This window comes from Sarcophilus harrisii, chromosome 4 (genome assembly GCF_902635505.1).
Source record: "Sarcophilus harrisii chromosome 4, mSarHar1.11, whole genome shotgun sequence".
In the NCBI taxonomy this organism is placed as follows: Eukaryota; Metazoa; Chordata; class Mammalia; order Dasyuromorphia; family Dasyuridae; genus Sarcophilus; species Sarcophilus harrisii.
This window is the reverse complement of record NC_045429.1, coordinates 230,717,778-230,727,209: the sequence shown is the minus strand read 5'-3', so window position 1 is coordinate 230,727,209 and position 9,432 is coordinate 230,717,778. Positions and strand designations below refer to the sequence as shown.

General features: G+C 36.8%; 1 pseudogene; it reads right to left on the bottom strand.

The window, feature by feature from the left end:
* Positions 1 to 689: 689 nt before the first annotated feature.
* Positions 690 to 1,501, bottom strand: LOC105750578 (annotated as a pseudogene).
* Positions 1,502 to 9,432: the final 7,931 nt, after the last annotated feature.

Sequence of the window (9,432 nt, the reverse complement as noted above, 5' to 3'; positions counted from 1 at the left end):
AGAGCAAGGTCAAATTAATTTTAACTTGACTTCTCCTTTAGATCCTTCAGGGAATGGAAAAGGACAAGATAGAGCCTTAAGCCATTCAGAAGAGGAAAATCCCTAGAGGTATTATTAACAAGGGTTACTAGATCAAGTAGTTCAGGCCATAGTCAGTATTTCTGTGAGACTATTCTATACTCTCCTGAAGCCATGGGTTAAGGAATTCACATGGCAGTGCTATTGTTTCTGCTTTTCCACTTCCACATCCCTTTCATCCTCCCCTTTTTTCTCCTCCTTTTCCTCCTCCTTCTTTTCCAACACAGAAATTCGATTTGTTTATTACCTGTTAATTGCTATTTATTGTCTGTTCAAAGAAGAGAAGGAGAGTGGATGGGCCTATTCAAGTTTCCAAACTCAGCAGCTACCTGGAAGTAGTGGGGAGGGTCCCCTGCTAACCCCACATTCCCCATATTACGGCCAGATCATCTCTAAGTTCCCAGAGGAACACTCTGAGAAACAATCAGACATGGTGGGAAAGATTGGGAAGGTGGCTGGTTTGGCAAGAGTCTGAGTGAGCAGCTTCCCACATCCTGGCCAGATACACTGCAGCTGGAAGGCATGCTTTGCTATCTGAGCGTTCCAGAGCCTTTGTTTGTCAGCCACCATATGTTTCTAGTCCCCACAGCTCAAATGCAGATCATTTTCAATTAGTCCAGGACTTCAGTCCCTTTGGAGATAACTGGGCCAAACTTCATGCTGACCAGGACTGTCACCTCATCATTTATGGTGTAAAAGGCTACAAATTCAATTAGTCTATGCCCCCTGGATGATGACATCATCAAACAATTCCTCATACTCTGGGAAGGGGATACTTTTCCCAAACATGGCATTCCAGAGGCAGGTACAGAGCTGATCTCGGCTTCATGGGCTAACATGTTCTGAGCTGCCACATACCCATGACTGTGGGCCAATTGCCAGTGTGGAACATTCACTTTCCTGTTGCTCTTCAAGGTCAGAGGGAACATGACAGCATTATCAGGAGCAAAGATTTCAGAAATGTTTGTCTTGTTAACAGGAATGAATCCCTGAACATCCATGCTTATTCTGCTGTTTAAGGAAGCCTGGCTGGCACCAGACCTGTGCCCATTATGCATTTTTCAGCCAGGAAAGACCACTTTCCCACTCTTTAGTATCCCCTCTTTCAGCTTCCTTTCCTTGGTCTGAAGCTCCCATGGTCAGGATGTTGTTACTTCTCAAGTGGTAGCTGCTGAAAGAGATGCTCTTGTCCATCACTTTCCTCTTCCTCCTCTGCATCTGTGGGGTATACTTGCTGGCTTGAATATGTGCCTTCTCCTTCTAGATCTTCACCTGGAGCTTGGGCAGACTGTCTAGATCCAGGATATCTTCGATGGGTCCAATGGAAATTTTGAAATGGGCCCCATTCCAGGTGCATCAGACTCTGATAAAAACCCCTTTCACCATGGGGCTCTGTAGTGCAGACAGTTGTGACCCAGGGCATGGGATTTCTTATTCTCCTTTACCAAGTGGCAGCCCTGCTCTACTTCCTGCCTCCGGCCATTTTCCAAGTCCTTGAGTTGACACCTGTGGTCTCCGCTCAGTAACAAAAATTAGAATAGTGATGCAAGGTTAGCAGCTCGGTGAGGAGAAGAGAGGAGGAGAGGAGGGAAAAAAGAAGGGGGCAGGATCAAAGGAGGGTGGAATGGGTGCTGCAACTTCTTGGAAGGGAGGACTGCTAACAGACCCTTCTCTTGGATTAGGCACTGCCAAAGGCTCATCAGACACTTCCTTTAATGCCATAATTCTCACCTCACCCCTCTTTCAATTTCCTCCTTTTTAAAATGAGGAAGTTGCATGAGATGATGTCAAAGGCTCTTCCAGCCTGCAAATTAAACTCACTGCCTCTGTCCTCCCACATAATGTTCCTTCTGTAATATCTCTCTTCCTCTCCAAAGTTCTAGTCCCACCCCCCCACCTCTATGTTCATCCTTATGGCAGTGCTTCCAATAATTAAGAAGACAGGAAAACAACCTCCACTTTGGAAAGAAACGATGATGATGGTGACAGTTGTAGAGTACAGGCTAGCTCCCTGGAGGGCCTCAGGATCAGCCAGAGTCAGGATAAATCAAAGTCCTTGGTCTTTAGGGGGAGAAGTGAAAGAGGCAGGTAAGCTGCCACATGGCTTGCCAAAGATATATCCTGGATTCTGGAGTCCGGAGTCTCCAGTCTTTCTGCTCTTCGTCCTGCTGCCAAGTGATTCTGAATCTCTCCCTCTGCTCCCCAATCCTTGCCTATGATTATCTCACTACCAAACATTCAGCAAGCACCAATGGTGAGGAGAGCTATTATCCAAATATATGCTAATAGAGCCATGGTCTCACATCAAATAGGTAGCCTTAAGTGCTCTCTTTTCTGATTCAGAGTTTCAGCCCTCTACAGACAGTAGTGATGGTTGAGACCTATTCACTAGCCATTTCAAATGACAAGTCTAAGGGAATTTTTACACACACACACACACTGATATACACACACATATATATACATATACATACTAATATAGAAAAGGAAACTCTAGGGTGGTGAGCAACTAAAGAAGGAGACATCATCCCTGCCTTAATTAAAAGTAACTCTCCAGGTTAAAAAAAATTAGTGAGTTAGTCACAAAGACCCAGAGTGGATGGATAGTTTTTAAAAAGGTATGAAGAGAGAAAACATAAAAGAAATTATAAAAAAATAAGGAGAGAAATCAAATCTGGAAAAAATTGGACAAACAATTTGGAAAACACTGAATTATGGATAGCCAGAAAGGAAGCATAGAGGAAATACTTTTAAAAAATTCAACAATTCAATATAGTTAATGAAAGTAAAAGGACAAAATATAAGGGAAATTTGAGGTATTTACTATGATAACCAACATTTAAGAATCACTGGGCTTTCTGAACAGCAAAAAGAAATACACAATTTGTTACCATAGCCTAATAAATCACAGGAAAAAGTGCACAGAAATGTAGAAAGCAAGGCAAAAAATAAATAAAATTCATAAGCAATGTCCTAAAAGAATCTTCAAATATTAAATTATAAATCAAAATTTAGGGGGCAGTTAGGTGGCACAGTGGATAGAGCACTAGCCCTGAAGTCAGGAGGACCTGAGTTCAAATTTGGGCTCAGATACTTAACACTTGCTGTGTGACTCTGGGCAAGTCACTCAACCCCAATTGCCTCAGCAAGAGAGAGAGAGAGAGAGAGAAAGAGAAAGAGAAAGAGAGAGAGAGAGAGATACTGAGACTATTGTCCTTTCATAATATCATTGTCCCTATAATTGGTAAAAGAAAAAAAAAACTACAAAAACTTAGAACATGGATATTAGAGAGAAAGGGAATGGAAGAAAATCTAATGGAAAGGAAAATAAGATGGGAGATGACCTGATTACTTATAATAATTCAGGTTCAAAGCTGGGGGTGAAAATTTAAACATCAAAATGAGAGGGACATGGAGCAACTAGGGTAAATTTTATCTGAGCCATGCAAGGAGATTGTATTTTATTTTATTCCACTGGAAAAGTGGAATAAAAGTAACTCAAGGAAAATCTCACCTGATACACACACGTGCATGCACACACACACACACAAACACAAACACAGAACAAATTCTGATATCCAAGGAGGAAGAAATGCAAAAATAAAGAAAACAGTTTTTTGAATTTTTAAAAGCATACTCTGATATATGGTTTAGAAATAGACAAATAAATATATCTTTTATATTTGTACTCTTATTTCAAATACATATTTATGTTAGAAAGAAGAAATATATTTGAAATACATCTGAAATAAAAGAAATGAGATAAAGATTTGAAATAATTTGAAATATACATATGTATACATATATATATATATATGTAATCTTTGAAATAAGAACAAATATAGAAGGCAAAGCAAATAAATTGGATTTTAAGTTGAAATATTATTAAAATTGCTGGTGGTTCTGAAAAAAAAAGATTTGTTTATGTTATATAGATTTTAAATTAGATCTTCAGTCAGTATGAAAAAGGTCTATCTTAATACCTGTGGGATATTACTTAAGTATTACAAGTGATGTATGAAGAAATGAAAATATATAAGGATCAAACAAAACACTAAATGGTTTATCACCAGGAACAGAGTTTATAAAACTGAGATTACTCATGACATATAGTGCCATAATTTATGCTGAAGCAAAAAGTATGAGTGCAAAGTATTAGGTTGATGGAATACGAATGATAATGGGAAGATGAATTATCCTTTAAATCAACATTTTTCAAACTCACTTTTATAGGAGCTTGCTATTCTCTAACACTATAAAAACTTGCTTTCATAAGTACATTTTCTTATTGGAATTATTTTCCCTGCTAAAATATTAAATTCAAATATATTAAAATCACACAGGTTTAGCAAGTTTGGGGCATGGAAATAATCTTTATTTCTTCTATTTTGCCTTATAATTTCATCATACTTCATTTCTATGAACACATTTTATGGCAAAAATCAAATAATCCTATTACTTTGGAATTTTTTTTTTCTTTCAATACTATATTACTCACAGGAATCCTTTCTAATATTTCTACTTTAGATGGGATCTTTGGTGGAAGTCTATTCCTTTTTCATGTTAAATAAAACTCATTTCTTAAAACCATTCAAACCCCTTGAGCCCATTTTAATGCCCCAATCATATGCAAAAGCTAATCAGATCACACAGACTTCATAGATCACTCTCTTATCTGAATGAATGGAATTATACCATTCTTTTCAGTATACATTATATAAAATCAGAGGACTTCACTTCCAAGCTTAGTTCTTCTACTTTGCCTTAAGTAAGTCATTTAAGTTTTCTAGGTCTGAGTTTCTTAGTCTTTAAAATGAAGTAATCCAATTAGTTGACCATCACATTTTACTGTTGTCATGTGTTGTTATATAATGTTTTATGTGTTTTTATCTTGTCTCCTCAATTGTATTATAAACTTTCAAGTGTGATGGTTATACTCTACTGTCCTGTGCATTCCTAACTCATTTAGCCTAATTCTTGGCTTGTAGTACCTCTGATGGTACTATTGAAAAACGTATACTGAATGGTATACTTTGATGGTATAGTGAAAAAGGCTGCTGAGTCATTTTCAGGGCTACTTTCCACCTTTGATGGATCCAATGCATCCACCTAACTTTTACCTTGGCTCCAAAAAAAGCTATAATATGCAAACTGATCATACCCTCACAAATTGTTTTGCCAGACAGGCTAAACCAATTTGAATGTAACTGAGGGGTCTCTACATGAGTATGTGGTGGAATAGGCAGATGTTGTCCCAACAGCTACAAAGGCAGATGAAGCAGGCAATGTGAAACATTTCGAGTTTGGTTCTTGAAGTCAAAGAAAAATTTTATGATGACCTGGAAACAGTTATCATCAAATTTGCCAAAAGGGGACAAGGTTATAGTTCTGGATGACTTTAATACTAGAGTAGGCTCATACTATCAGATAAGGGAGGAAGTCCTTGGGAGGAAGTTGGAAACAAAACAGCAATGGTCATCTAATATTGAAAACTTGTACATCTCCAACAGTGTCTTCCATTTACCTAAATGCAAGAAAACTTAATGGATGCATCCTTGCAACCAAACAATTGCATTTAATAGATTATATGATTGTAAAAAGAAGAATTAGGACAGGATGTAAGAATGATAAAGGCAATGTGTGGTGCTGAGTACTGGGCTGATCATAGACATCCTTCCCAAGGTAAATATTAGCATTCAACAAAAGTGATACCTCCAAAGCAAAATGACTACGAGAAAAATGTCAACAGATTAGAACTTTTCTCTTAGAGGGACTAGTGAAACAGAAAAGTAGAGTGAACTTTCAGAGATTTGCTTCACAGCATTATATTAGCTCAACTGGATCCATAACACTCACAAACATCAAGACGGTTTTGACAAAAATGCTAGGGAAACTCAGAAGCTGCTAAATGAAAAACGAGAACTCCACAGAGTATACCAGCAGAGTTCATCCTATTCTAAGAAAGTAGTAATGAATTACATCAAAAGTAAAAGACAACAAAAAAAAAAAACTTAGAGAGGTACAGGATTCTTGGGCCTGTAAGAAGGCTAGGAAGAAGGCAGATGAAATTCAGTTTTATGCTGATATTAAAAGTGCAAAGAGCTTTTATGATGAACTGAAGGCTATTTATGGGCCAAAGATCTGTGACACATTTCATCTGCTCAGTGCTGATGGAGCCACATTGATTAATGATAAGGATATGATCTTAGAGAGATGAAGTGAACATGTCCATAGTGTTCTAAATAGACCATCATCAATCAATGGTGAAGCCATTGATCATTTACCTCAGATTAAAAATTAATCCTAGCTGAAGTTCCAACTAAAGAAGAGGTCCTCATGTAGCAAAGTAGTTGTTGCTGATTCTATTTCAGCAGAGATTTATAAAGTGGGAAGTCCATTGCTCACATAAAATCTGACTGAATTTTTTGAGATTATATGAAAAGAAAAGGTTATATACCCGAGGAGTTCAAGGAGTCATCCATTGTCCATCTCTATAAAGATAAAGGGAATGAATTATCCTGCAACAATCATAGGGGGATCTCTCTTTTACTCATTGCTGGAAAGACTTTTGTTAGAGTTGTCCTTAATAGGTTGATCTTTCACTTGACAGAAGGTCACCTAATTGAGAGCCATTGTGGCTTCAGAAGGGGCAGATGAACATTTGATATGGTGTTTGCTATATGTCAACTCCAAGAGAAATGTTAGGAGCAGAACAGGTCTATCTGTACATTTGTAGATGTGACTAAGTCCTTTGATACTGTCAGTCACAAGGATTTAGGGAAAATTATGTCAAAATTTTGTTGCCCAGAAAAATTCATTAGTATAATACATTAATTTCACAATGGCATGCTTGCCCGGGTTTTGGACTATGCACGATACGCTCAAGCTTTCCCAGTCACCAATGGAGAGAAACAAGGCTGTGTGCTTGTTTCCATACTTTTTAGCAAGATGTTTTCATTCATCTTGTCAAATGCCAACAGTGAGGATGCGTGTGGCAGTAAGGTCATCTAGTATATTGATGGTACTTTCTTTAACTTGAAAACTACAAACCAAAACTAAAGTGGAGGCAATATTGGTGCATGAGTTTTTGTTTGTAGATGATAGTGCACTCAATAAAGCCTTTGAAGCTGCAACAAAGGTACTCTGAAGATGCAACAAAGCATACATCTCTTTTCTGCTGCTTGTGCTAATTTTGGTCTATTAAAACAAAGAAACCACAGGGACTCCATTATGCAGCACTATCTCATCCCATATGTGGAACCATTGGTTACAGAAAATACAGATTTTTGAATACTGAGGATAAGTTAACAAACCATGGTAGTATATACTTTCCAGGGAAATCCACATTGATAATGAAACATGCATTCCTAGAACTTGCTTAATGTTTAGGAACCTCTGAAAGAAAGTGTGGGAGAAGAGAGAGTATTAAGCTAAGAAAATGAAAGTCTAAGAGCTGTTGTACTGACTCATTGATGTATGTTTGTGAAATCTGGACAGTTCATCAGCATCATGCCAGAAAACTTAATTGCTTCCATTTAAAATGTCTTACAAAAGTTCTGAAAATCAGTATAAAATAGCAGACACTGTCCTTTCTTGAACTAAACTGCCAACTATCAAACTACTGTAGAGAACACAACTCTTTTGAATTGGGCACATTATTTGAATGCCAAATGCTTGCCAAAAAGATTATTTTATGGAGAACTCACACAGGACAAGCTTTCACATGATGGTCAGAAAGGGTGCTAAAAAAAAGCACTCTAAATGTTTCTTTTGAAAATTTTATCATTAATTGGATAACATGGGAGACACTGGCACAAAACTGACCAGCATAATATGCCCTCATCAGAAAAGGTGCTGTGCTCTGTGAGCAAAACAGAATTGAATTAACTCAAAAGAAATGGTGAGTTATATAAAATTAGAAAATCCATTTGAAAAGTTTATATTGATTATTTGTGCCCAACCTGTGGCAGAGTATTCTGAACTCATATTAATCTAATTAATCATAGTTGGTCACAGTGTAACTTGAATGATGATGACATTTTTGTCTTCTCTGAGAACAAAGGACAAGAGCCATCAGTCAAGTCTTTTTAACAGAGCAGTTCAATAAATATTTCTTATCATTCTTGATGTCCATAAATAATAGAGGGAAGATTTTCAAATAGGTATCATGCAGCTCAAAATCAAGTCTAAAATATTTTGGGGATCTAACACATTCAACTATGAATGTACTCATAGACTGAATGTATCAATGAGGTTTGCTACCAATAATGTAGTTGACATCAAATGATGAGGTTAAGATAGCAAATCCTAATTCAAAGCATGCAAAATGCAAGGCACATGCAAAGAATTCATAGTGACATTCTCTTGCTAAAAGTTACTTTTATTTATGAGAAGAGATTGCAGACAAAATGAAGAAGTAAAAGACACTAGGAGTGATAAATATGAAATAGATATAGGAGAGCATGTAGGTAGGAATGAAAAAGCTTTAAACAATTAAAAAGTGAAAAAAAAAAAGTTAATTCACAATTAACCAGAAGAAAGGGAATACACCATGAAGTGGGAGTACATCATTAAATGGCAGGCTAAATTTGTAAAGAAGTTTAGCACCTTAAAAGAGTGAGCTTAAGATATTACAAGGCAGAGTACTGTGGTGTTTCCCCCCAAAAAAAATTCATTAAAGATGGTGTAGGCCATGGGCAGATTTATAGGAAAAATTTAACCTTGAGGGTTTAACATCATTACTTGATTTTTGATTGGATATAGTCAAATGGGATTTCATAAGATCTTCATGGATGTGGGATGTTAAGACTGAGTTTATCCCCATCAGTGCCCTTCTTTGCTTACCTCAAGTATTCTAATCAATACTTTAGGATTTCTCTGTCATCCCATTTAGTTACCCAGGACATCACTGGTATCATCATTCTTGAAAGAAGAGACATTTACAATTGTATAAAAAGCAATCATTTCTTTTTTTGTATTTGTTTAGGTCATTTTGACAATTAGGCTTGAGAAATTGTTGCCTACCACCAACTATGGTAACAATGATAACATTGTTAGTGTAGACTTTTTGCAGTAGTCAAATTATAAAAATTGCCATCCATCTTTCCTCTTGCACGTCCTGAGGTAAAGAACCTGAATTGCTGATGACAAAAGAATCTTTGTCTAACCCTGGGATATTTTATAAGGCATACTTTGAAATGGGCCCAGTTGGACCAGCTCTTGAGCTTTTTAATGAAAAGTGATTTCATTTGATGGTAGACAGTCATAGTGTAAAATATTAAGCTCAGAATTTTACAGAATTTTTATAAAACCATTAAATTATAGTGATAAGAATCATGAGACATTTTCTTTTAT